Source organism: Myxocyprinus asiaticus, chromosome 15 (assembly GCF_019703515.2).
Source record: "Myxocyprinus asiaticus isolate MX2 ecotype Aquarium Trade chromosome 15, UBuf_Myxa_2, whole genome shotgun sequence".
In the NCBI taxonomy this organism is placed as follows: Eukaryota; Metazoa; Chordata; class Actinopteri; order Cypriniformes; family Catostomidae; genus Myxocyprinus; species Myxocyprinus asiaticus.
This window is the reverse complement of record NC_059358.1, coordinates 4,457,300-4,484,123: the sequence shown is the minus strand read 5'-3', so window position 1 is coordinate 4,484,123 and position 26,824 is coordinate 4,457,300.

Sequence of the window (26,824 nt, the reverse complement as noted above, 5' to 3'; positions counted from 1 at the left end):
TAGTACATGTAAACAGATTTGAGGGTGCGTACGACAGTGCAGCACAGATCTGTTTCAAACAAGTGCACAGTGGCACTGACCAATTGCAGAGCCCGATTTCAGTCCATTCTTAAAAGATGCTGGGAAACAGCTTGAGCGGCCTCCAACATGGGACTGTGGTTTTTGGCAAGTCAAATTTTATCAGCGCAAACACACAGAGATGAAAACAAACACACTCCGGCTTGCTAATTACACATGCATTGGAGTTTCAGCACCTCATCATCGCAGGGCTAACACGGGGTCTGCCTCTTGGCCAACTTCCTTGGAAACTTGGGACAACCTGGCCATTCTTACAGTAGCTCATGAAACGTTTTTGATTAGATATCGCAGGGGTTCACACGTCTGTGATTTTTCAAACTCAATATTTCACATGCAAAGTTCTAAATTACTGGACTGACACCAGGCTGGTATCTCGCTGGCCATGTGGCCTGAACTAATGCCAAATCCTGCACCACTAATTTTACTAATTGCCTGGGCACAGCCAACACTTTTCATTGGTTCATAGCCGGCCATGTCACAGGAAGCTAATGAGGACTAAATAATGCATGTGAACCCCTCTAATTGCTCCATTTCTCACTGTAGTTACCATTTCTGTAATAAGAGAATGGGTACCAAAATGTTTACGGTATAATTATTTTGGATGGACATATTCAAAATTCAAGCACAGTTCCAGAAATAAAAAAGCTTTAGAGCAAAAAATAAGTATTTATTCAGGTGACTGCTCAATTCATGATGTGATGTTTGGATACATCTTTACATTTCATTACATATATATTAGGGCTGGGAAATTAAACACGTTAATTTCTGCATTTTTTTTTTTTTTAAAGCATTAAAAAAAAAAAATTAACGCAATTATTGCAGTGTCAATTTTATTTAATTTTTTTACTTCCTGAAACTTTACTGGATAAGTAAGGTGTCTCGAGTTGTTCCTGGCATTTACAGGCTCCGATTAGGGTGGGGGCGGGGGCATCTGCTTCCTGCCAGGAACAAACCCAAGCACATTTGTACAATTTACATTTGTGCACATCATTCATTATGTGCGAAGCATGTCCCAGGCATAATAAACACAGGAGCAGATTTACTGTATGGAAAACGAAGACCAAATTCTTGATTTACTTATTATAAGTACTGTAAATAATATATATTTTTATAATTTTAATTTTATATATATATATATATATATATATATATATATATATATATATATATATATATATATATATATATATATACACACACACACACCGATCAGCCACAACATTAAAACCACCTGCCTAATCTTGTGTAGGTCCCCCTCGTGCCGCCAGAACAGCGCCAAATATATATATATTTATACTGCATATATATATATAAATATTTTTTTATGCAATGCATTTCCTCCCACGACCCCTCATGATACTATTTTTAGATTTGTCTAGGGCCAATCGCTAGGTTTGGAATAGCATATTAGCATACTACTTTTACTATTTCTGCAGTATATAGTACGTATACTGTGCATTGCATGCAAATTTTCTGTAATGTATAAAATACCCAAATTACCTACTATATTTGCCAGAAGGTGTAGTATGCAACAGAGCACACCAGCTGCATCAGCTGCAATTTTGAGTAACATCAGTAAGTAACAACAGTTGCAATTTTTTTTTTTTTTTTTTTTTGGGGGGGGCTCAGCATTTTATTGAAACTTTTTTGAGACATTTTTACACAAACTAAAGAGCACATTTTTGCAAAAGAACTAATTATAGCAAATATATAAACAGTATATTTTTCTCTGAGATAATAACTAGATGCCATTTACGGAATTTAACGTGCAAATAATGAGGTCATGTGACAAACATAGCATACTGCTCTTTGAAATGTTTATTGTTTACCTTTAGCAATTTCTAGCCAATTAAATATTTTTGAGCAGTGAATAACGAGAAAACATAATAATCACAACAACAATTTCCACTTTTTAAGATTAATTTTCATGAAATTAGGCCTGCAAATCACAATTTGCAAATCTGACCATAGGGAACACTAAATAATATACTGATTAATGCACTAAATGTTAAAAATACAAGGTAATATACAGTATATACTGTGCAGTTTTCAGTATGTAGCTAGTATTCCATTCTGAGCAAAGCCTATCTCTTTAAATATTCCAGCACAAGTCATCTGGGGCTGGATTGTGTGTGATGTTTCTGGTCTGGCTACGTTCCCGTTCCAACATCGGCCACCTTTTTCCCCCCACCGTATCTTCAGGGAAGCTGTAATTTAGCAGTAAATTCGATCATCCAAATAGCTAAATATTTCATGTTATTATAGCACAACTGAAAAAAATGTTATTATTTATTTACATCCCAGATCTTCAACCCAGCATCAGGTGGGCTGGAGAGTCCAGTTCATCTCCAGCATGTTCTGAATTATTGACCAATAATCTGTCTTAATTCACATCACCCCCGTGTATGCAGGACGGGCACTGCCTTGATTAATGTGACTCAAAAATGTCTAGTTTATGATACGGAGCGGAGAAAAGTGTGCATGTGTGGCAAGAGGGGGCGGGGGAAGGGGGGAAGGTATGGTAAAATATGATTAAATAAATTATGATGAAAGACAAAACAGGGTTTATGTTGAGAACATTTGCTATGCTGAAGAATTCACATGACAGAACTGTCAGTCAAAGCTCACAGCGGGAGGAGTGTTAAGACCAGAGCGAGTCAGCGTTCGTGCTATGGCTGTGTTTTCCTGTACCAATTGTATTTAAACACATCAAATGTCAGGTCAGGAGGTTAGGATCTTCTCAACTATGGACTGTATCCAACAATTAAAATCAAACAACAGTATCATAGCTCACAGTATCATAATTGACATGAACTATTGAAATGATATTCAGCTCAGAGTAGAAAGCATATTATAACTGATTTTAATTTATTTTAATTAAAGTGCACAATGCTTTTACTGCATTTTCACCCTTTATAAAAATTATTAGTTTATCAATAACTACATATCAATAACATCCCAAATGATGTAGCATGCCATGGTTTAATTCAGTTTTTTTTTTTTTTTTTTTTTTTCAGCAACAAAAACTGTTGCAACGGGTTTTTTTTTTTTTTTTTTTTAAACAATAAAAAAGTGATTTGGGTGATTTTACTTCTGGCAATTTTATATCCCAGGGTGATTTTTTTTTTAAACAAACTAATTGTAACTTTTTTTTCTTTTTTGTTATACGAATATCACATCAAAACTGACTTTTTACCAGGCCTTCACCATTCATTTTTGGTACTTTTAAAATGCCTTTTTAGACTTGTCCCAAACACAGACCTCCAATATTAAACAATGAAAATCCATTATAAAAATAAAAATTATTGCAGGTTTAAAACTATGATAATCTAAACAAAGAGTGACATAAACAGAAGCCAGTTAACAAGTTAGTACACTTGTTAACCAAGTGGACAAAAGTGCCAGTGAATAGCATGCTTTAGATTAAATATGGGACATGTGATGTTTGAAGAATACAAAGTAATAAATCAAGGTAAATATCACTTGTGAACAGAATATTTTTATTGGCTGTCATTTGCCAAACTACATGAAAAGTGTGAAACTAGTATTTAATTGTTTGAATTTAGGGCACATAAAATGTAAACATTGAAATTTGCATTAGCAGGACAAAGGAGTCTTTTTTTATTAAAACAAATAAAATGTAAATAATTTCCTGCAGCGTCATTTCCAGTACAAATTTATATTAAACATTAAATTAAATTTTAGAGATAAACTGGAAATGTCACTACGGCGGGAATTTTCATGTGTGGGAATTTTAATGACTTTCAGATAGAAAAAAAAAGTGTTAAAATGCTTAAAAAGTTAATTAATTGTTTTAAGTTTAATGTTAATACAAATTCACACAAATCAGGGTTTTAAACCCTACTGAGAGATGCAAGAGATTTTTAGTGAACTCGGAAAACAGGATAAATATAGAGCATGCTGCATATCAAAATAACTTGATCAAATGTGGCACCAAAAACTAACTTCAGAGTCAGATATGGTTGTAAAATTAGATTAAAGAATGCATAATCCAAGAGTTGATGCTGCACTGATAAAGGATCACTGATAGTTTATCTGCATTTAATGGGGCTTTAAATTGTCATAGTACTATTGTAATACCGGCTCTCTTTTATGCCTGCTAATCAATCCCAATCACAATCTGAAACTCAGGGCACAGTCAGTGCAAAAAATCTAAATCTGATTACAGCATCCCTCAGGTTACAGTGCTTTAAAAAGAAACAACAACTGAAAAGAATATTTTGACTGAATACCAAAATCACAATATTTCTATGCTATGTCTGTTTGAATCATTGCTGTTATCTGCCTCTCATAAAGCACTTTATTGATAACTACAAAATCAGGAGAGAACACTGTTCTAGTTTTAACTCTGTTAGTTTTCTAATTATCCAATATAAATCATAATTAATATGGGACTCATTTTCAAACATTACAAGACTAAAAGGAAGATAGACTTCTTTACATAAAATAATGTAACTTTATTAAGATCATGTTTATTTACATTTGTAATACTATATTTTCTAGAACTAGATTTAGATCTTTTTTAACATTCACCAAGTAAATGAAATGCTAAAATAGCAACAATGTTGTTGACTACCGTATATACATAACTGTTGAGTCTACTCCTTGCGCCCCTTCTGACTATCGGCATGAAGTCTGGTCCACATTTAAGCTTATTCTAGCCAAGAACTGCCCACTTAAACAGGAAGAGACCATCTGATTGACATGTAAAGCGACCAGCCACAATTCTTCTTCTTTATTAATATTATTTGAATAAGTTTTCAAAACTCAGAAACACCACTAACTAGTAAAACAGAAAGGTCTCCACTGTAAACTCCTGAGAATGATGCATTGAAATAATGTCTTTATTTTAAAGCATGACAATAATTTAACCAAAGTGAACATATCTTGTTAATTTCTGGTTAATTAGTGTCATGGTAGATCAGGGAGTTGGTAATTTTGGTTTGAGCTCTTCTTGTCAAAGCAGCTCCTTGAAGCTTCAGTAACTGCCATAAATAGCTGCATACTTAAGAAAAATTACCCAAGAAATCAGGCCGGTTCAAAAGGGAATCTTGTGTGACGGAGCTAGAGATTACACAAAGTGGCATCATATTGCATTGATTTCAGAACCCAAGTGAATGCGGACAAAGTATGTTCCATTGTTTGCCATTGTAATTGGATCATGACTTAAAAAGAAACACTGGGGACTCAACTAGAGAAAGGCTGGTTTTTCCTGGCCTCGCACAAGACCAGTTCAGTTCAGATCAGTTTCCTTTAGAAAAGCAAGAAAATTAATTGCTACACAAAAAAGCTGAATGGTGGGACTGAATGGACAATCACTGTGGCCAAAGGTGCACCTATCATATCATAAAATATCTAAATGCATGGCTCTCTGCAATACTTTATTGTGATTGGTTAATCCCCATTTTGGACCATTCTGAGGTCAAATGTTTTGTATAATGACCCGTTGTCCCAGGCAGCTGATTTCATTTCTCTTGTATCACCCTGCACTCCCTTTCTTCTCAAATAATAAAATAATATCAACTCAAATCAATTTTTTCAAGTGCATGCATTTGGTAAGTAGCCATGTGAAATGCAAGTGTGATAATGTACAGTCAGCTGGACGTTATTGCAAAATAAACCCTTTCAGGGCGACATAAAACCCTTCCAGTTAGTTTACAAATTAAGACTGGGCAATATGGCCCAAAATATTTTTTTCACAATATATATATTCTTTTCATATTTTTACATTTACATTTGGCAGATGCTTTTATCCAAAGCGACTTACAGTGCACTTATTACAGGGACAATCCCCCTGGAGCAACCTGAATTTAAGTGCCTTGCTCAAGGACACAATGGTGGTGGCTGTGGGGATTGAACCAACAACCTTCTGCTTACCAGTTCAGTGCTTTAGTCCACTACGCCACCACCGGGTGGGTAAATGCATTCCACAAGTTTGTTAGACCTCAAGAATGAATGGAAACATAACTTGTTTGTTTAAAAGTGAACTCCACAGGTTAAGCTACCTTTTAATTTGAAGTTCACGTATAGTCAGTTTAGGATTTAATCCTGCACAAGGTGTGAGACCTCTTTTCCCACAATTTCTTCGTCTTCAGTGGATGTTTGACTCTCCTCATGGTCAATAATTGTTATGTTTCTGACAATGTTCTTCTTTCTGGTTTTGGCCAACCAACACGTGTCAGCTATGTAACCTGTACATGACGTAATTGCTGAAGCCTAAAAGTCATTACGTGCACTGAAAGACATTCTTGCCTTTGTCAAAATATGAGCGGACGTGACAGCACTATGGATCATGAAAACACGTTTAACTAAATAGTAAATACATTAACAGCAATGGTGCTGATATCACAGTTGCTGTTTTTTTCAGCTGATAGCTGTATTGCATTGTCAGTGCTGTCTCATCCGGTACACATCAATATCATTTTAGCCGTATAGCTAGCTAGCTTGCGGCTACCTAGATTCATTACTGGTTTACATGACAACGGGGCTATGTAGCCACTAGAAAGCGAATACTTCCTAAATGGATCATTTCATGACTGTGATTCAGTTAGCTAGTTGTATAAGCCGAACTGCTTGCATTTTTATTAGTGCTGTGAATAGATTCAAATATTTAATCAAAGATTTTTCATTGTTAATTGTGATGAGTTGCAGATTGTGAAAGTGCTTATATTTGACTCTATATACATACACTTATTTTCCTGTCAAAAGCCTTTAATTCTTTCTAAAAAAAAACGAAAAAAAAAAAAAACTATATGTAACAATGACGTTTTATATGATGTCTCAATTACTCTATTAATTTGATTACTCGATTCAAAAATTGCTTGATTACAAAATTGTCGAATCAGCAAATCGAAAATAAGGCGGAAGTGATGCAGTCCAAGGACAAGGGTGCGAATACATAACAACAAGAGGTGTCAGCTGTGTGACAGCGCTTCACTTTAGATTTGAAAAACAATGAAGGACCTAAAAAAATCACTTCAGCAATGCAACCACACTTGCAAAGATGGTATCCAGTTTTCACAAACCCGCCGGACATACACAACTGGTAAGCTCATCTGCATGCGATTGCAGCGCTGCGTGTCAAGATGTGCGAGAGAAGTTGAGCCCTTCATCGCCGCGTGGGATACACTGAACTCAGCAAAAAAGATATTGGAAAGCACAGGGTTGCTGCAGAGTTTTTAAAATCAGATTTAAGATGTTTTAAGACCTTTTTCAAGACCTGAACAAATCAAAGTAATACCGTATCCCCATACCAAAACAAACCACACAACCTCAAAATAAATCATGTATCACAGACTCTTACTTAAACAGGCAGCGGCACACATTCATCATGGCCTTAACATTGCTTAACAGTAAAACAGAGTAGGCTGAATGCAAGTTTAAAATACTCAAGACATGTTTTCCACATATATCACATTAACATTGGTTTATGTACCATTATATAAATAAATACAAATTAGAGGTTGACCGATATAGGATTTTGCTGATCTGATATAAAGAAATAATTGTTTTACAATTGGAAGCCTATAAGAAATGTTCCTGTGATGTGGAGGGCCAGACGGGGGAGGGGATTTGATTCATAGCACGTAACTTTTAACTTTAAAGGCTGAAAGACACCGGGGACTCTTATTTAGAAATGGTTGCGCTTCACTGTTTCCAGCTGCTCATTCAAACAAATAAGGGGAATAATATGTGCACTCCTACAATAATCTACAATGTATTACAATATAAACAATTAAAAGTAAACATTGTTATATTTCATCAACACTACATCATCATCATCAACAGTTGATCTTGTAGTGATCGCTTGTCATAAATTTCCGATATGACCTAATGATTGCGAACTGCTCTGCAACACTGACAAGCCACCGCGTGCAGAGCCACATTTTCACTCTGAAGGATGCACAACATGCATTTATTTAATTAAATCGTATTCTTTTGAAGTTTGAAAATCACATTAGGTCATATCACGATTCCTGTCTTTCTGCCACCAATTTTAAGATATGTAAGACTTTTTATGACCTTAAATTTTGGAAAACTTAATTTAAGACATTTTAAGACTTAAGGATCCGCGGGAACCCTGAAGCAATCTAAACCTATTTATCTACACAATCTTTTTGCAATATAGGCTTTTATGAAGCAACATAAAATAATGGCACGAAATAGATGTCCTTCCGACATCATTAAAGTTTAACATGCAGGGACCTAGTTAGCTCAGCGAATATTGACGCTGACTACCATCCCTGGAGTCACGAGTTCAAATCCAGGGCGTGCTGAGTGACTCCCGCCAGGTCTCCTAAGCAACCAAATTGGCCTGGTTGCTAGGGAGGGTAGAGTCACATGGGGTAACCTCCTCGTGGTCGCGATTAAGTGGTTCTTGCTCTCAATGGGGCACGTGGTAAGTTGTGCGTGGATTGCGAAGAGTAGCATGAGCCTCCACATGCTGTGAGTCTCCACGGTGTCATGCACAGCAAGCCACGTGATAAGATGTGTGGATTGACGGTCTCAGAAGCAGATTGAGGTGAGTAACTGCGCCACCACGAGAACCTAGTAAGTAGTGGGAATTGGGCATTCCAAAATTGGGGAGAAAAAGGGGATAAAAAAAAAAAAAAGAAACAAATTGTTTTATGTTTAAGTTTAAAATATTATGTTCAATAAATCTGACCGAATCCAGACGATCTAAGAAGGTTATTTTCAACATGTAGCATTTACATGTTTCCACTGATCATGGCATAAATATTGGGGGGGGGGGGGCTGTACTTGCTTGTTTTGATTAACATCCCCCCTGGAATCTATGCTCCTGCACGCAACAAAGCCCGCAAATGCTGCAGCTCAACGCAAGAGTGAAAAAAATATTTCAACTGAATACTGTGAATATTGTATTCCGTTTTACATGCAAGTGATAGTAAAAAAACTAAAAAAAAATATAAATGGCTTTTATATGTCTATAAAATAGTTTAACCACATAACTTATCCTCATTAAACAAGATTGGTTGGCAGACATTGTTTCCGAAAAGATAAAATATTTTATTTCCATGGCCTGTTTTCCCATTTTTAAGTTCTAATCTAAAATGGGTAGATCATGTTAAAGAAAAAATTAGAACTTGCATTTAAAAAGTTGGGCAAACCTGGAGAAGCCAATCTCTGTCAGCTTGAATATACATCTTTTTATATTACAGAGCTGCTTTGGGTGTATGTTGGCTTTAGATATTGTTTGCACAATTGTTTTGTGGTTGTTATTCAATCATAAAATACATCAAAACTTGGGTTAATTAATGCATTTTAGCAAAACCTGAATTCACCTCGACAACTTTATGCAATCTGAGTTCTTAAATAATTTCCCAATTACTCAATTAATCGTCATAAAAATTGTTCGATGACTCAATTACCAAAATAATCGATAGTGACAGCCCTAATGTTTTATTAACATTTTCCGAACAAAGTATTCCACAACATAAAGACAAAATCGCACTAAGATAGCACCAATTCAAATAACATTAAATATTTTCCAAAGTCTAGTGGGAGGCTGACTAATTGAAAAAAACATGTTGAGTATTCATTGCAATGGGCATTACATCTCTTAAACACTCATCCTCCACAATATTAATCGTGGCTATCCACTTTGCTACAGCAATCGTTAAGCCACATTCACATGATTTGCGCCATTTTGAACTCCACATGAAAAGCGGTTGCAGAAAACATCTTGTTTTGCTTTTAGTTATGGCACTGCACATGTAAATGATACTTTATCCAAATTGTCATAAAAGATACAAATCTCATAAGATCATATTACTATACCTATATTTTTGCAAAAGGATTTTTACGTGGCTCAATGTACGTATAGTGGCAGTTTCTAAAACAAAGACTTTTATTTACCTTCACACAAACCACGAGTAAATCGGAAATTGGCATCTTAACACTTTCACTACAGCAAATGACTTGTAAAGTGATACATTTTAACCAAACTTTTAGAACCATGCTTTATGCCACTTTGTACTAATGATAATATGGCCATCAACGAGTATGCACGTGTGTTTGTGTGTGTGTGACAGCTGCATGATTAGGGGAGCAGCTCCATTTGCTGTCTGTGGCGTAGTGCATAGGCACATTGAGGATAGATGAGAGATAAGCACATACAGGGTGCTCGCATGTGACATCTGAAACAGCTGAGCACTCATTTCAGTACAGATGTGCATTGTGTGGGGGGTAAATACTATTAATAACACAGTGTGTGACATTCTTTTTTGTATTTGGGTTGAGAAAATTTCCATAAGGTGCTGTAAAAATCAACTTGTGTCCTCTTTAAGATGACAGTGTGAAGTGTTTTGTTGTTAATGCACTAGTGCATGAACACAGGTGTGTGTCTGAATTGTTCACCAAAAATGAAAATGTACTCACCTTCATGTTGTTCATTTTGCGGGGACTTTCCCTTCAAGGATCCACAAACATGATTTTGCCCTCTCTTCAACAGCTCTAAACAGCATTACCATCAGTCCAGAGTAAATAACGTGAAGTGGCATCACGTAAATAGTTAATGATGCAAAATCCACAAGGGGCCTCATCCGCCCCTCCACCCGCAACACTACTGCTGCTCTGCTGCCTCCTGCGGCGAGTGACGACCTGCTACACTGGTGTCACGTCGTGACAACTTACCCTGCAGACAGTAACAGGTGGCAAAATATTCAAAAGATGCTTATTTACTACCAATGCAGGGGATGTGCTCTATGCACAGATCAGGAACACTGTTCACGGTTAATTTGGTGGTGTTAATCTGCTTGGGGGAAATATGAAAATGAGAATATGCATAACGCAACCATCGATCACACCTTCTGTCTTCATTTACTCACTGTCATGTTACTTGTACTGTAAGTTTTTTGTTTTTTTCTAAGGAACACAAAAAGACTTTCATAGAATGTCAAGGTTTTTCTTTTCCATACAAACAAAATGTATGATAAGTAGATAGTATAAGCTCTAAGAAGAACAAAAAATAAAATAAATGATTTCTGCGTCTGGGTCAAAGTGACTCAAAAGTATGGAGCAGGTCCCATATGGCAATCTATAAAATTGATGGTATACTAAAAGTTTGTTGATTTAATCACCTTCAACAAATCTAAAAAGTCCTACATTATTTGTGACAATTTCAGGAATTCTTATAATTTACATACATCTGCCACATGTTGAACCGGTTCTTTTGAATCTACACTGCGAAACTCACAGTATGACCAGTGTGAAGCGGTCCCTGAACGAATAACTTTTATGAGCTGTTTCTTTTTAGTGAATCAAAAACAATTCAGTCTGAGAAATTACTGAATTAATCACACTGACCAAGACATTATGACTTCCATCATGTCCAACTTGAAATGAAATAAGAACTGTTGCTGTGTTATGTAATGTTGTACTTAGAATAACTCAGTCAGTGTAGCTACTGACTCCTTGTTTATATGACATTGTGTAGTTAAAGATAGGCCTACACTTGAGTTTTGTTGTAATCAGTGCAATTTTACTAAAATACATTATTTTTTTAAATATATTACAGTATGACTAATTATTGGATTGCATGCCTCAAAAAATCTAAATCTAAAAAGTGCGCGTAAACGCCTTTTGCAAAAACTGTATTAAATTTAATTTTGATGTGTTATATCTGCTCTGAGATGATCTCATCATTTAGCAACAGACCGCTCAGGGCAGTAAATGGGGGTTAAATATTCCTTAAAATATTTTCTCATCAATACTAAGTGTACGACTTGTAACGGTGATGACTGTGAAGACTGTGATGTGCTATGTTTGTTTGTGCACAGGTTATATACTAACCAGGGCCGTCAATCGATTATTTAAAAAAACAAAATCAAATTAATTACAATATGCCGATTAATCACAATTAATCGCATTTGTAAATATTTGCTGAGAAAGGCCCTAAAATAACAATTCAATATATAATGATTCAATAATTATATTTCAATAATTATAAATATAATATATATTATAAATACAATTCAAATAATTAAAATGCATTACATTATTGTGGCAGACGAGTAAAGCATTGATAAAGCCAAAAGGTGGCTTTAGAAGGCAATATATTGTTTACTTCCATATTATTGAACATAAGCCCATCATTGGCATACAGTACACAGAAATCCAGTTTGTAAATTAATTCATCAATCTGTCCAAGAATAGATTTATTATAAGGGCTTTCTAAGGACGCATTAATGTAAACATGCATTGGACAGATACATCTCACTTTGGTTGCATCGCGTCATAAGCGCAGCATTTTTAGGTCTCTGTGTCAGGCTAAACGAAGTTTGAAAACTTAGAAAAACACGACTCAAGATCCTTACATTGCTCCCCGTCCAGCTGTGTTTGAACGCAAGAACGTGTTCTCATCTTGTGTTGTCGCTGGTGTCAAGCAAGCCCGAGTGTGGTTTGTTGTCTCTGTACAGCTGCGTGTTGCCTATACAGCTGGAGTTCCGCTTACTGCCCCCTGCTGAAAAGAGGTGGTACTTCAAAATTCAACTGCTCCGATACTACGGTCTGGGGGCATGATTAATTGCGTAAAACATTTTTTTTACGCAATCTTTTTTTATACAATTAATCGCACTGAATTATCTACCTTAAATTGAAAGCCCAAGCAGCTATGTCAGTGCTTGATTTTCAAGTCATAGGAAATACAGATTGGTTCTGAGAGAGATTCAACACCTTTTAAATGAAGAAGTGGTAAGACAGTGCCTGGAGAGACAGACAGTACACAGGGGGAAGAGAGACAGCTCTCAGGAGGTCTACTTTAGCTCCATCACTGGATTGCACTTCTGTGTGCTAATCACCAGTGCAAAGTTATTAATGCAGAGAGGCATGCCACTCTGCATAAACAGCTGCTTGTGCCATGGCCAATAATAATGCAAGATAGATAGAGAGCAAGGGGGTAAGAGAGACAGAGAGAGACAGATCTTCACAAAGCAAACACACACTGGCGCACTCTCTCCAATGAATTGTTTCTCCTCTGACAAGCAACGCTCATTGAATTTCCCATCATGCATTTGATCGGTCATTCAGAAACACAAAACACAAATAAGTCAAGTTGACCATCTGCTTGTTAGCAGTTAGCGATGAAAAAATATAAAACCTCCTTTTTTAAATAAACAATAAATTACCTTGACAGGCCAGAGAGCACCTGAATGTGGGAATCAAATATTTTGTTATTTTAGTTACGTTTCAATAATAAAAAAAAAAGCATGCTCCTTTTTAAATTTATTACCACAACACGCACAATCCTGGAGTCATCCTCATTTTCTAAATCAATAATCAACACAGCATGCTTCATTAACAGTGACCAATCAGAGGCAAGCCGGGGATCTCATTTTGCAACATGAGCATTCCTGAGACATAAACCATCTGCTACTTGTAGAAACAGAAAAATCTAATTAATCCATTCTTATCATGCATTCCGATTTTAAAGCAATTAAAGTTGTTCTTTGTCTAATCGCAGGCGCACAAGTTGCTTCGTAATGAGGAAGGCAAACTCCATGCTGAACTTTCCAGGGTTCTCGGCGAACGCGTTTGGAAAGTTTACAAGCCGCGCACACACTCCAGTGAGCCGTTAGAGCTACAATGCAGATGTTGGCGACAGCAATGAATTTTTTATTAAGCATTTAATCATCGTGCAAACCAAGAATTCCCATAATATGAAGCCCAGGCACTACAGAGGTGCCAAATCACCCGGTATAATGTTTTCTTTTTTAATAAGAAATAAACAGATGCCAATAAGCAGAACTTGTTTTTTTTTAACATTGCATAAAGCCAATGATGAACTGGAATGCTGAATTTGTCTTAATTAAGCCTGGGGATAGATCTCTCGCAGAATGCTAATTTTTGTTAAAAACAATCCACCGTTTCTTCTCCCAACCCCACTGTCTCTAATTTCTAATCATAATGGATTCATGAAAAAAAACAAAAAAAAAACATGACAAACAAGTACAGGCTCCACTTAAAAGTGCTTGAGACTGTGCTAATTCGTTTTAATGGACCCCCAACATACACACACGCGTGCACGCAAACACCCACATGCCCGTCATTAAATTCTTTATTAAGAGGTTACGGATGTGTCAAGACTGCAGGAAGAGTAACTACTTTCCAAAAAGGGTAGTTGACAAATGGCTTGTGCATGAACTTGTTTTAGGTTAAAACTTATTTGAAAGTATCATGGAAGATGCTGTTACTGGTCAACATTTCAAGTTTTTTTTCACCACTTTTAATAGCACTATTACAGTATAAACAGACACTCCACACCCAAAACACTGCCTGACAACCATAAACAGACTACAGTAAAGTTGATTAGAAAACTGTGTAATATCAGCTCCACTAGTGTCACCAAACGGAATAGAGCACAACAGTCTGGTTTCAGAAGTAAAAATCCCATTCAGTTTTTCCATAGGGGAATTAATTTTTAATGATAACTTAAAAATATTTTATGACTGACCTACCACGAGTTCAGAGGTTGATATTCGATGGTACACGCTTCTGTTGAAGCCATCAGTCTGCATTATTTCAACTTTGTGTTTAATAGCAGAATTTTTGGTGAAGATTTACACTACCCATGATCCTGAAGAGAAAACATCGGCCAAACAGAGAATCGTGGCCGACAAAGCATGCCAAAAGAGCTCTGCAGCAACCGTCAACTTCCATGATGCACCAGGAATGATGTAATTGAGCTGGTCTTCCTACACACTCAAACCGTTTATATATTTGTATATATCTGATTATTTTGCAATAAACTTAAATATGTATTGTTTCTAAACTAAAATTGTATTTTTCTATCATTTTTTATTCAGTTGTGTCATTAGTAATGCTTCATGGGATTGCAGTTCATTTCCTCATTGAAGATGTTAAGTACACAGTCTTTTAGTCTAATTTAGGAAAGACTAAATTAGATTTGAGCCTTTTAGGAAAAATACATCTGGAACCAAAATGGCTGAAAAAGTGGCTGGGTACTGTTGCACTTTATCACAAAAAAGACTGCATTCAAACAGGTTTACCGGACACTCCCAATCAGTGAAAACAAATCAACTCATGCCATTGGTTTGCTGTGCAGAGCTGGTCAGGATGCTCAAACAAACAGTTTTAAAAGTGTCACAGAGACACAGTGTTACACTGTTTGGGGGAATCAACCTATTGATGTATGGACTGCGGACCATAGTCGACATTAGGGTAAGAAAATAATGTCAGAATTTTCATTTTGGGGTAAACTCTTCATATAACATCAATAAAATGACACACTTCATCTTTAAATACTCGTACTGGACATTAGAGGGCTGGTATGTTTGTCTTTCTCTCTCTAGTTGCTTTGTCCATTGTTTAATGTTAGTGCCTATGGTTGAATTCATGAAGTGCCCCACTGCAGGGCTCAGTTGGCGGCTGAACTGCAAGAGCATTGAGCGCATTGTTCCGCTCTGGAAGCTTTTCTCGATTTTCAGAGCAATCAACAGCTGTCGATCGAGAAGTCCTGGATCTATTCCATCTATCATACACTATGATCCAGAGACAAAACAACAACAAGCAGGGAATTTCATAGCCCAGTCTTACACACATTTAACCTGCTCAAAACTAAAGGTCATCCTGCCTAATTGGGTTTGATACATAGCACAGAACTTTTAACTTTAAAGGCTGAAATACACTGGGGACTGTTTGCGCTTCAATATTTCTAGCTGCTCATTCAAACAGATAAGGGAAATACTGCAATCTGTTTGAATACAATGATCCACAGCGTATTACAATATAAACAAAAGTAAACATAGTCATATGTCATCAACACTACATCATCATTATCAACAGCTGATCTTTAGTGATCACTTGTCATACATTTCAGATATTATTGCTTAATGATTGTGAACTGCTCTGCAACAGCTGGAAACTCTCACAAGCCCCCGCATGCTTGGAGAAAATACAACAGTGCCACGTTTTCACTTTGAAGAATGCAGCACATGCATTTATGTAATTAAATCATATATATATATTTTTTTTAAGTTTGATAAGCACATTAGGTCATATCACGATTCCTTCATCCATGAGTCTTTCTGCCCTCAAATTTAAGACCTCTTTAAATGATAATTAAGACTTTTGTTGAATCATTTAAGATATTTAAGACTTCTTATGACCTCAAATTTTGGAAAACTGAATTTAAGACATTTTAAGACTTTTTAAGGATCTGCAGGAACCCTGATAAAGCATTAACTAATGTTAACACACAACTTTTTATAACTTTTCATTTTTAATTGTATATAACTTATATTTTTAAAATGTATTAGTATCTGTTGAAATTAACATTAAACAAGATTAATAAGTGCTGCAAATTGCAGTCACTCTGGATTTCCTTGTCATCTTGTATATCGTCTCAAAGCAGAGGTCAATGATGTTTTCCAGATTGGCCTTGCCGATATTCTCTATCGAAATGCCATGAAAAAACAAACAAAAAGCAGCTTTGATAGCTAAAAGACAAACAAAAGAAGACAACCAATCAAACAAACTGGGGTAAAGATTAAAAAAGATAAAGACACAATGTGCTTTTATAAAGACATTTTTTTTTCCTACTGATCCACTGCAAACATAAACATAAATCAATGCTTTTAAATGAACAATGCAAGTAAACTATCCATGTTCAAAATCGTTTTGGCATGCTAAACATTCAATCACAATACCACTGACCCCTTCCCTTTGTAACTCGAGCGAGAAAACACTTCATCCGACAGTGCTTTTTTTTTTTTCTTGGAGCAACCAGATGCTGCGTGCAAATGTGAAAGCCCGACCTCACAGCAAAACAATAAGCACAGAAATTGTCTTAATCTGGAAAAGTTGAGGTTGGCTGCAATAATGTGATTAGTGTCTGGGCCTCACTAATAAAGTAAATCTTAATAAATCATGTGCAATCTTTTCCCACGCTAACCCCTCCATTACCTCACCGTGCCATCTGTTATCATCAAAACTATATGGCTGGGTTTAAAATAGAATTGATATGTAAACAGCATTTTAATTAAGAGTGACAGACCGCTCGAGAGCCTCCATTATGGCATAAAAGAACAAAGACGATAAACAAGTCAATCTTGTCTTATCATTTAGCACTGACATATAATGCAATGGTGTCTTTTGTTACATTTTTGGCCTTTTTGCCACTTTTATTGATTCAGACTCACAGACTCCATCCATATGAGTTCAACTGGCAGAGTATGTTGCTAGCAAAGCAAAGGTCATGGGTCAACAGGTTCTGTTCCAAAATCTAGCAAACTGACAGCATCCTAAATTAAATGTGACACTATTTGGGACACTACATAGGCAGCAACTCTGTGCATCATATAAATTGCAAAAGAATGTTGCTAGGCGAAAGACATGATAGTCTAATAAGCTTAAAATTCATACAAATATCTGGGTAAAATAGTAGAATTATATCTATAATTGAAATTTCTCTCTCTATATATATTCAGTCCAGCATCGAGGATGAATTTTTCAAGAGAAGGATGCATGCGATGGCGCTTTTGGCTAAAAAAGGAGGTATATTATGTACCTTTTGGAAAAAGCCAATTCCAGCGATATGGATGTGACATTTGCAGTGAATATATGAAATTAAACTTCACATATGAAGTACTCATTGCCAGTATAACGAACCATTTGTATGTATAACCTCCTAAGATCCGAGCATGACTGCTGTGTGCATTTTCCATTTCCCTTTTTAATGTTTAACTTGTAGCACCTCATAAACTATGGAAGCACAGGAGTGCCATTTAAAAAAGAATGAAGGAATAAATTATCAATCTATTAATTTGAAAATAAAAATGTGAATAAACCAATTTATAAATGGACAAATAAATAGACACATTTAAATGTGTTTATTTAATTCATGTTTTAAAATGTACTTATATTTAGCAATAAAACAGCACATTAAGAAGTTTTTAAATGCACCTTTTAAATTGCATTTTAAAAAGCATTTGGCACTTGCTTTTCCTCATCCATTTGCCAATCCATACCTGCTGAAGCCCATTAGTGCCAATTAAAAAATATGAAGGAATAAATTATTAATCTATTAATTTGAAAATAAATTTATAAATTTATAAATGGAAAAATAAAAAGACACATTTAAATGTGTTTAATTCATGTTTAAAAATGTCATTACATTTAATAATAAAATTGTGCATTATTAAGTCAGATTTATTTCATCTTTAAATTGTCATTAAATGTAGCAATAAATGAGTACATTAATGAGTCTTGGCAATTGCTTTTAATTCATATGCCAATTGCTTTTCCTCATCCATTTGCCAATGGCTTTTCTTTTTCGTTTTGCTTTTCTTTTTCCTTTTCTTTCTCCAATTGAGAATCAAGTTTAAAAATGCCATTGGACTGTTGACTCGTGGGCGCAACCAATGAACTTTTGACTCAGTTATAAGACACACCCTCTCTCACACCTGCCACTCAAAGAGGATGTAAGACGACCTTTCATTGGACGACAGCACGGGCGGTTTCTGTGATATTATTGGATCTGCGAATCCCGCACAAGAAATGGATGCGAAGCATATAAGTTAATGGTGGCTCGTTCACTATTGCAGTAAAATGCAGAGCACAGCCCTACCTGAGTGTGCACAGTGATATGTGTCCAGGATGGGAGCTGGTAATCGTGAAGATGTCAAGAGAACCAGCCCCCGACCCGCTCCCCAAACTAAAAGCATGTGAAGGAGGCGAGCAAGGCCAATGGCTCGAGTTGCTGGAGAAAGCCGATAGACTTTCCAGAAATTATACTCAAGAAAACGCACATCCCCTTTCAGTTATATCACATTCATTTTAAAAACACTGTATGATCATCTTTAAATATTTTATTTTTATTAAAATAATTGCCCGTGTATGATCGAGAAAAGGTGGACTCTCGGAATGACGGTCAGCTGATGATTCCACTTTTGTGGAACAAATGGTAGTGTTTAAACTAATGTTGTGTATTACTTGTGTATTATGAAAGTGTCTTTTTCAAATAAAAAAATCAAATAAAAAATAATTATAATAAAAATAAAAAAAATCATTAAAAAAATATATATATTTCATACCAACCTGCTGTGCATATCTGTTTAAAATGTCACAAATAAAGTTTGTGCTTAATCTTTTGTTATGCTCATCTTCATGAAGATGTTTATTGATTGACAGTAGCTACACACAGTAAATACACAATGTACACATTCTTTTATCACATTCCCGCCCATCTCAACGACTTCAGGACAGCCCTCAGATGCTGCAAGTGCCACTGCCAGTTATTACTGTAAATAATGATATCATCCAGATAGGCAGTGGCATAAGCAGCATGCAGTCTGAGGATTCTGTCCATGAGCTGCTGAAATGTAGCCGGGGCCCTGAACAAACCAAAAGGAAGGGTGACAAATTGGTGTAAGCCAACTGGTGTGGAAAATGCCGTTTTTTCAAGGGAAATGGGAGTTAAGGGAATCTGCCAATATCCCTTTGTTAAATCCAGTGTCGAATAAAAGTGAGCCGCACCCAACCAATCGAGTAGTTCATCAATCTGAGGCATCAGGTACACATCAAATTTAGATACCGCAATGACTTTTCTATATCGTGATGGCGCCGTAGATGGCCGCCTCGGTGTGAAGCGCTTCTGTTGTTTTGTTATTATTGTTTGTTTGTCCTGTGTTTAGTAATCTTTTTTCAGTCAGTTTTACTAGAGACGAACTGCTGAACATTCGACAGCATACACCAGTCAATATTTTCCCGGATTTTGAATATTCAGATGTTTTGTTTGACATTCTAGTCGGAGGCGCGGCTGTGTTGTTTAAACGCGCTATGAGATGCAGGCGAGGGAGACAAGCAGGCAGCGCGTCGGCGCGGCTTTCGAACAATGCTGCCGAGCATTCATCTAGCAAATCTCCGCTCTCTCCCTAACAAAACGGACAAACTACATCTCCTCACCCGCACAAACAAGGACTTTTCAAAGTTGAAAAGACTTTTTCAAAGCTGCCTTGTGCTTCACAGAAACTTGGCTGAGTGAAGCCATTCTGGACAGCGCGTTACATCTGCCAGGCTTTCAGCTGTTCAGAGCGGATCGCATCGCGGAGTTAATGGGGAAAACGAGAGGCGGTGGAACATGCTTTTACATCAGTGAAAGTTGGTGTACAGATGTAACAACGTTAAAGAGGATGTGCTGTCCTAATTTGGAAGCGCTCTTTATTAACTGTAAGCCTTTCTACTCGTCGCGGGAGTTTTCCTCGTTTATTCTGGTGTGTATATCGCGCCAAACGCGTGTTTGAACACAGCGCTGCAACAGCTGGCTGATCAAATCACAGACACGGAACAACAATACCCGGACTCAGTTATTATTATTCTTGGGGATTTTAACAAAGCAAACCTCACACGTGAACTGCCCAAATACAAACAGCACATCACATGCCCCACCAGAGACAGAAATATACTGGATCACTGCTACACAACAATAAAGGATGCATATCGCTCTGTTCCTAGAGCAGCTTTGGGACTATCTGATCACTGTCTGGTTCATCTTCTTCCAACCCTCAGACAGAAATTAAAATCTGCTAAGCCTGTATTAAGGACTGTAAAGGGATGGACCAACGAAGCAGAGCTGGAACTACAAGCCTGCTTTGACTGCACTGATTGGAGTGTTTTTGAGGCTGCAGACACCAATCTGCTCACAGATACTGTTACATCATATATCAGTTTTTGTGAGAATATGTGCATTCCTACTAGGACTTATTTAACATTTAACAATGACAAACCATGGTCTACAGCAGAACTCAGGCAGCTTCGTCAGGCCAAAAAGGATGCTTATGAAGTTGGGGATAAAGTCTTGTACAATCAGGCCAGGAACACACTGAATAAGGGAATCAGAGTGGATACTCTGAGAAGCAGAAAAACAAGTTTTCAGCTAACGACCCTGCATCAGTGTGGAGTGGCATTAAACAACTTACGAATTACAGGACTCCTACCCCCAACCCTGTGATGGACCAACAACTAGCTGACTACCTGAATGTGTTCTACTGTAGATTTGAAAGGCCCAATCTCACACCCCACACCCACTCTGACCTTCACTTCACACAAACACCAACACCTCCTGCAACCCCCCTCCTGCTACTCAACCTGCACTTAAGATCTGTGAAGATGATGTGAGCCGTGTCTTTCGACAGCAAAGGATAAGGAAAGCACAGGGCCCAGATGGCATTTCACCTGCATGTCTTAGATCCTGTGCTAACCAGCTGGCCCCCATCTTCACACAGATCTCCAATAGATCACTGGAGCAGTGTGAAGTCCCATGCTGCTTCAAACATTCCACTATCATCCCCATCCCAAAGAAACTAAAAATCACAGGACTTAATGACTACAGACCTGTCGCCCTGACGTCTGTGGTCATGAAATCATTTGAGAGACTGGTGTTGGCCCACCTGAAGAACATCACTGGACCCTTTCTAGATCCCCTTCAATTTGCTTATCAAGCAAACAGGTCTGTGGATGATGCAGTCAACATGGGATTGCATCATATCCTGCAACATCTGGACAGACCAGGGACATATGTAAGAATCCTTTTTGTGGACTTCAGTTCAGCTTTCAACAACATCATCCCAGTTATACTCCAGAATAAATTACACCAACTCTCTGTTCCCTTGTCTATCTGTCAGTGGATTACCAGCTTTCTGACGGACAGGCAGCAGCTTGTGAGACAGGGGAAACTCACATCCAGCACCTGTACAATCAGCACTGGTGCCCCCCAGGGATGTGTGCTCTCCCCACTACTTTTCTCCTTCTACACCAATGACTGCATCGCCAAGGAACCCTCTGTCAAGCTCCTGAAGTTCGCAGATGACACCACTGTCATCAGCCTCATCCGAGATGACGATGAGTCTGCATACAGAAGGGAGGTTAAACAGCTGGCTGTCTGGTGCAGTCAAAACAACCTTGAGCTGAACATGCTCAAAACGGTGGAGATGATTGTGGACTTTAGGAGGAACACCCCAACACCGACCCCCCTCACCATTCTAAACAGCACTGTGGCAGCAGTGGATTCATTCAGGTTCCTGGGCACTACCATCTCACAGGACCTGATGTGGGAGACCCACATTGACTCCATTGTGAAAAAGGCCCAGCAGAGGTTGTACTTCCTTCGCCAGCTGAGGAAATTCAACCTACCACAGGCACTGCTGATCCAGTTCTACTCAGCAGTCATTGAGTCTGTCCTCTGCACTTCAATAACTGTCTGGTTTGGTTCAGCTATGAAATCAGACATCAGAAGACTACAAAGGACAGTTCGGACTGCTGAGAGGATTATTGGTAGCCCCCTGCCCCCCCTTCAAGAACTATACACTTCCAGAGTGAGGAAAAAGGCTGGAAAAATCACTCTGGACCCCACTCACCCTGCCCACTACCTTTTTGAACTGTTGCCTTCTGGCCAACGCTTCAGAGCTCTGAGCACCAGAACTGTCAGGCACAGGAACAGTTTTTCCCCTCAGGCTATCCATCTCATTAACAGTTAAATTGCCCCATTGAGCAATAACTATGTGCAATACACAGTTTAGTCTTTCTTATATTTATCCAACACATCCAACCTCTTCTGCCATTTCATTCCTCTGGAAAAAAAAAAAAAAAAAACATTTGCACTGTACATAACAGATTGTATTAGATTTGCACTACCCATGTGTATGTGTGTGTGTATGTATGTATGTGTGTGTCTGTACGTATGTGTATAATTCGTTTTTATTTTTTATTATTATCTACGTCTTGCTGCTGTTTTTGTATTGTTTTTGTATGGTTGAAAACGTCATTGTTACTGGTGTAACCTCCGTTCCCTGATGGAGGGAACGAGACGTTGGTGTCGATGTAGTGACACTAGGGGTCACTCTTGGGAGCCCGAGACACCTCTGGTCTTTGATAAAAGGCCAATGAAAATTGGCGAGTGGTATTTGCATGCCACTTCCCCGAACATACGGGTATAAAAGGAGCTGGTATGCAACCACTCATTCAGGTTTTACGCTGAGGAGCCGATATAAGGTCCGGCCATTTCAGCGGATAGTTCAGCGTTGTGGCAGAAGGGACCAACGTCTCGTTCCCTCCATCAGGGAATGGAGGTTACACCAGTAATCATGACGTTCCCAGACCGACGTAATGGCCACGTGGTGAGTCCCGTGGCGCCATACCCGTCTCGGGACTCGAGTCTGGAGCCAGTGCTGAAGCGGCCTCATATGCATCAACCTGAGCAGGGTGGCCACCGCCGAGGATGCCATATGCCCCAGGAGCCTCTGAAAAAGTTTCAGTGGAACCGCTGTTTTCTGTTTGAACGCCTTCAAACAGGCCAGCACCAACTGGGCGCGCTCGTTCGTAAGGCGCGCCATCAGGGAGACCGAGTCCAACTCCAAACCGAGAGAAGAGATGCTCTGAACTGGGAGGAGCTTGCTCTTTTCCCAGTTGACCCGAAGCCCTAGTCGGCTGAGGTGTGAGAGCACCAGGTCCCTGTGTGCGCATAACACATCTCGAGAGTGAGCTAAGATTAGCCAGTCGTCGAGATAGTTGAGAATGCGAATGCCCACCTCCCTTAACGGGGCAAGGGCAGCCTCTGCAATCTTCGTAAAGATGCAAGGAGACAGGGACAGGCCGAAAGGGAGGACTTTGTACTTATACGCCTGACCCTCGAACGCGAACCGCAGGAAGGGTCTGTGTCAAGGAAGGATCGAGACATGAAAGTACGCATGCTTCGGGTCTACCGCCGCAAACCAATCTTGATGCTGGACGCTCGCTAGAATGCGTCTTTGCGTCAGCATCTTGAACGGGAGTCTGTGTAAAGCCCGGTTCAGTACTCGCAAGTCCAAGATTGGCCGCAACCCACCGCCTTTTTTCGGTACGATGAAGTAGAGGCTGTAAAACCCTTTCTTCATCTCGGCTAGAGGGACAGGTTCTATCGCATCCTTCCGTAGGAGGGTAGCGATCTCCGCGCAAGGTAGCAGCGTTTTCGTCTTTCACCAAGGTGAAGTGGACACCGCTGAACCTGGGCGGATGCCTGGCGAAGTGAATCACGCAGCCGAGTCGGACGGTCCGGACCAGCCCTCGTGACGGATTGGAAGGCGCAAGCCATGCGTCCAAGTTCCGCGCAAGGGGGACCAAAGGGACAACGTCATCGGATGTACCGGCAGGTGGGGCCTTACGGCGGGGCGGAGCTCGAGGTGCCACACCACGTCGTGGCTGTGCTGAGTCTAAGGACATCGAAGCACTTACCTGGCTCCTTGTGACCACCCCCGGAACAGCCTGGGATGGGGGAGGAAGAGGCCTGTCCTCGTGACCCGTGGAGACTGTCACATCGGGGGCGGATTTGTGCCACAGCTGGGCGCTCAGGGGCGGGAGACCGCCGCTGGAGCGCCAACTTGCCAAATGGAGTGGTGGATGGTGGTCGTGATGCCAGCCGTACACACGGATACGTGACCCAGGGAACAAGGAAACCACTCTTGCTGAGCTCGAGTACTGCAGCCACTTGGGCATGCAGCACAATTAAATGCAAAGGTAACAAAAAGATGAAGATCTGCTTACCAGCTCCAGAGCAGAGGGTTTCGTTGTCCCTGGGTCGCCCTTCTCAAGGGCGCTTTGAAGCCTTTCACAGGTTCTGGGCGGCGTGAGACGGGTGGCGTCTGCTTCCTGCGGTGGGCTTCACACCGGGGCCGGGCCGAAGGGGCGGGCTGCGGCGGAGCCGGTGCAGTCACCGCAGGGGGACGCCCTTGGTGATGAGTAAATAGGGTGCGGTATCTTGAGCCGTGCCGGGGCAGGATATGCCGGCTAGCATCCATCTACTGCTCTACCATCGAGAACTGCTGGGCAAAGTCCTCGATGGTGTCACCGAATAGACCCGCCTGGGAAATGGGGGCAGCAAGGAATCGTGTCTTGTCGGCCTCACCCATCTCGATCAGGTTGAGCCAAAAGTGGCGCTCCTGGACCACTAGTGTGGCCATCATCCGCCCGAGAGACCACGCCATGACCTCCGTTGCTCAGAGAGCGAGGTCGGTCGCCGAGCACAGTTCCTGCATCAATCCCGGGGTGGAACTACCCTCGTGCAGTTCCTTTAGCGCCTTGGCGGACTTGCAGGAGAGCCATGGCGTGCAGGGCGGAGGCGGCTTGTCCAGCGGCACCGTAGGCCTTGGCCGTCAGAGACGACGTAAACCTACAGGCCTTGGACGGGGGCTTTGGGCACCCACGCCAGGTGGTGGCGCTCTGCGGGCATAGGTGCACCACGAGCGCCTTTATCCACCGGGGGATTGCCGAATAACCCTTGGCCACCCCACCATCGAGGGTAGTGAGGGCGGGGAAGCTGAAAAGATCGGGACCGGGCAGTAAAAAGTGCCTCCCGCGACCTTGTCAGCTCTTCATGCACTTCTGGGAAGAAAGGAACGGGGGCGGGGCGTGGCTTTGAGCGGCACCGCGAGCCCAGGAACCAATCACCGAGCCGCGAGGGTTCAGGGAAGAGCACTCTCTGAATCCACTCTAACTGATGCTCACAGCTGCCCAGGAAAGCATGTCATCATCTCCGCGTCAGCCTGTGACTGGGCGATCGACCCCGAAGGGAGGAGCCCAGCTGAGGCTTCCAACTGGACGAGCCCGCTCTCCGATGCTGCGCTCGAGAGCTCATCACTTTCGCGGGCTCCGAATAAGAGGTTGAACTCGCCGTGAGACGAGCCGGTGGACTCACCCGGAAGCCCGATCGGGGCAGATGAGCGTGCTGGGGAATGGGAGGTCCACGGGGGGATACCCGGCGGAGGCGGTCCCATTGGGGTCCCCAAATTGCCCCCAGTGCTAGCCGCGCTGGCCTCAAACCCGTGGGTAAAAGGACCAAGACGGAAGCCTCTGGGGTTGGGGTGCGACCGCAACGTTGCCATGGGTTGGGGTGCGACCGCAACGTTGCCATGGACATATTCTCGCAATGAGAACATGACCACCCACGAACGCTGTCTCCACGTGAGCAGTGCCCAGACACGAAAGACAGTGATCGTGACCGTTAGAAGGCGAGAGATAACGAGCACAACCAGGAATAACACACAATCGGAAAAGCATCTTTAAAAAGACGCGTCTTTAAAAAGACGTTCCGTGTGTGTGCTCTTTTAGAGAAATATATACTCTTTTAGAGGGGAAAAATGCTCTTTCAGAAAATATACTCTCTAGTTTTTCTGCCGAAGCGCCCAGGGGCGTTCTCTGCAGTGCACCAGTGCAGAGGAGGGAGAAGCCGCTGAAATGCGCCGTCAGATCCAGCAGAGGTGAATGAACAGTAGTATTCAGCTCAATGAGCATGACCATTCAGCTCTGAAGAGAAAATCTGAATGAGTGGTTGCATACCAGCTCCTTTTATACCCGTATGTTCGGGGGAGTGGCATGCAAATACCACTCGCAAATTTTCATTGGCCTTTTATCAAAGACCAGAGGTGTCTCGGGCTCCCAAGAGTGACCCCTAGTGTCACTACATCGACACCAACATCGAGTGAGTGACAGATAGGGAACTGGAAGCTCCTGTCACCAAGACAAATTCCTTGTATGTGTAAGCATACTTGGCAATAAAGCTCATTCTGATTCTGATTCTGATAATCCACACAGAACCAGACCGAGCCGTCACTCTTCGGAACCAAACCACTGGGCTGGCCCAGTCACTGTGGGATTCTTCTATTACCCCCATATCCAGCATGGCTTTTAATTCTTCCCGAACCACTTTTTTTGTGTGTTC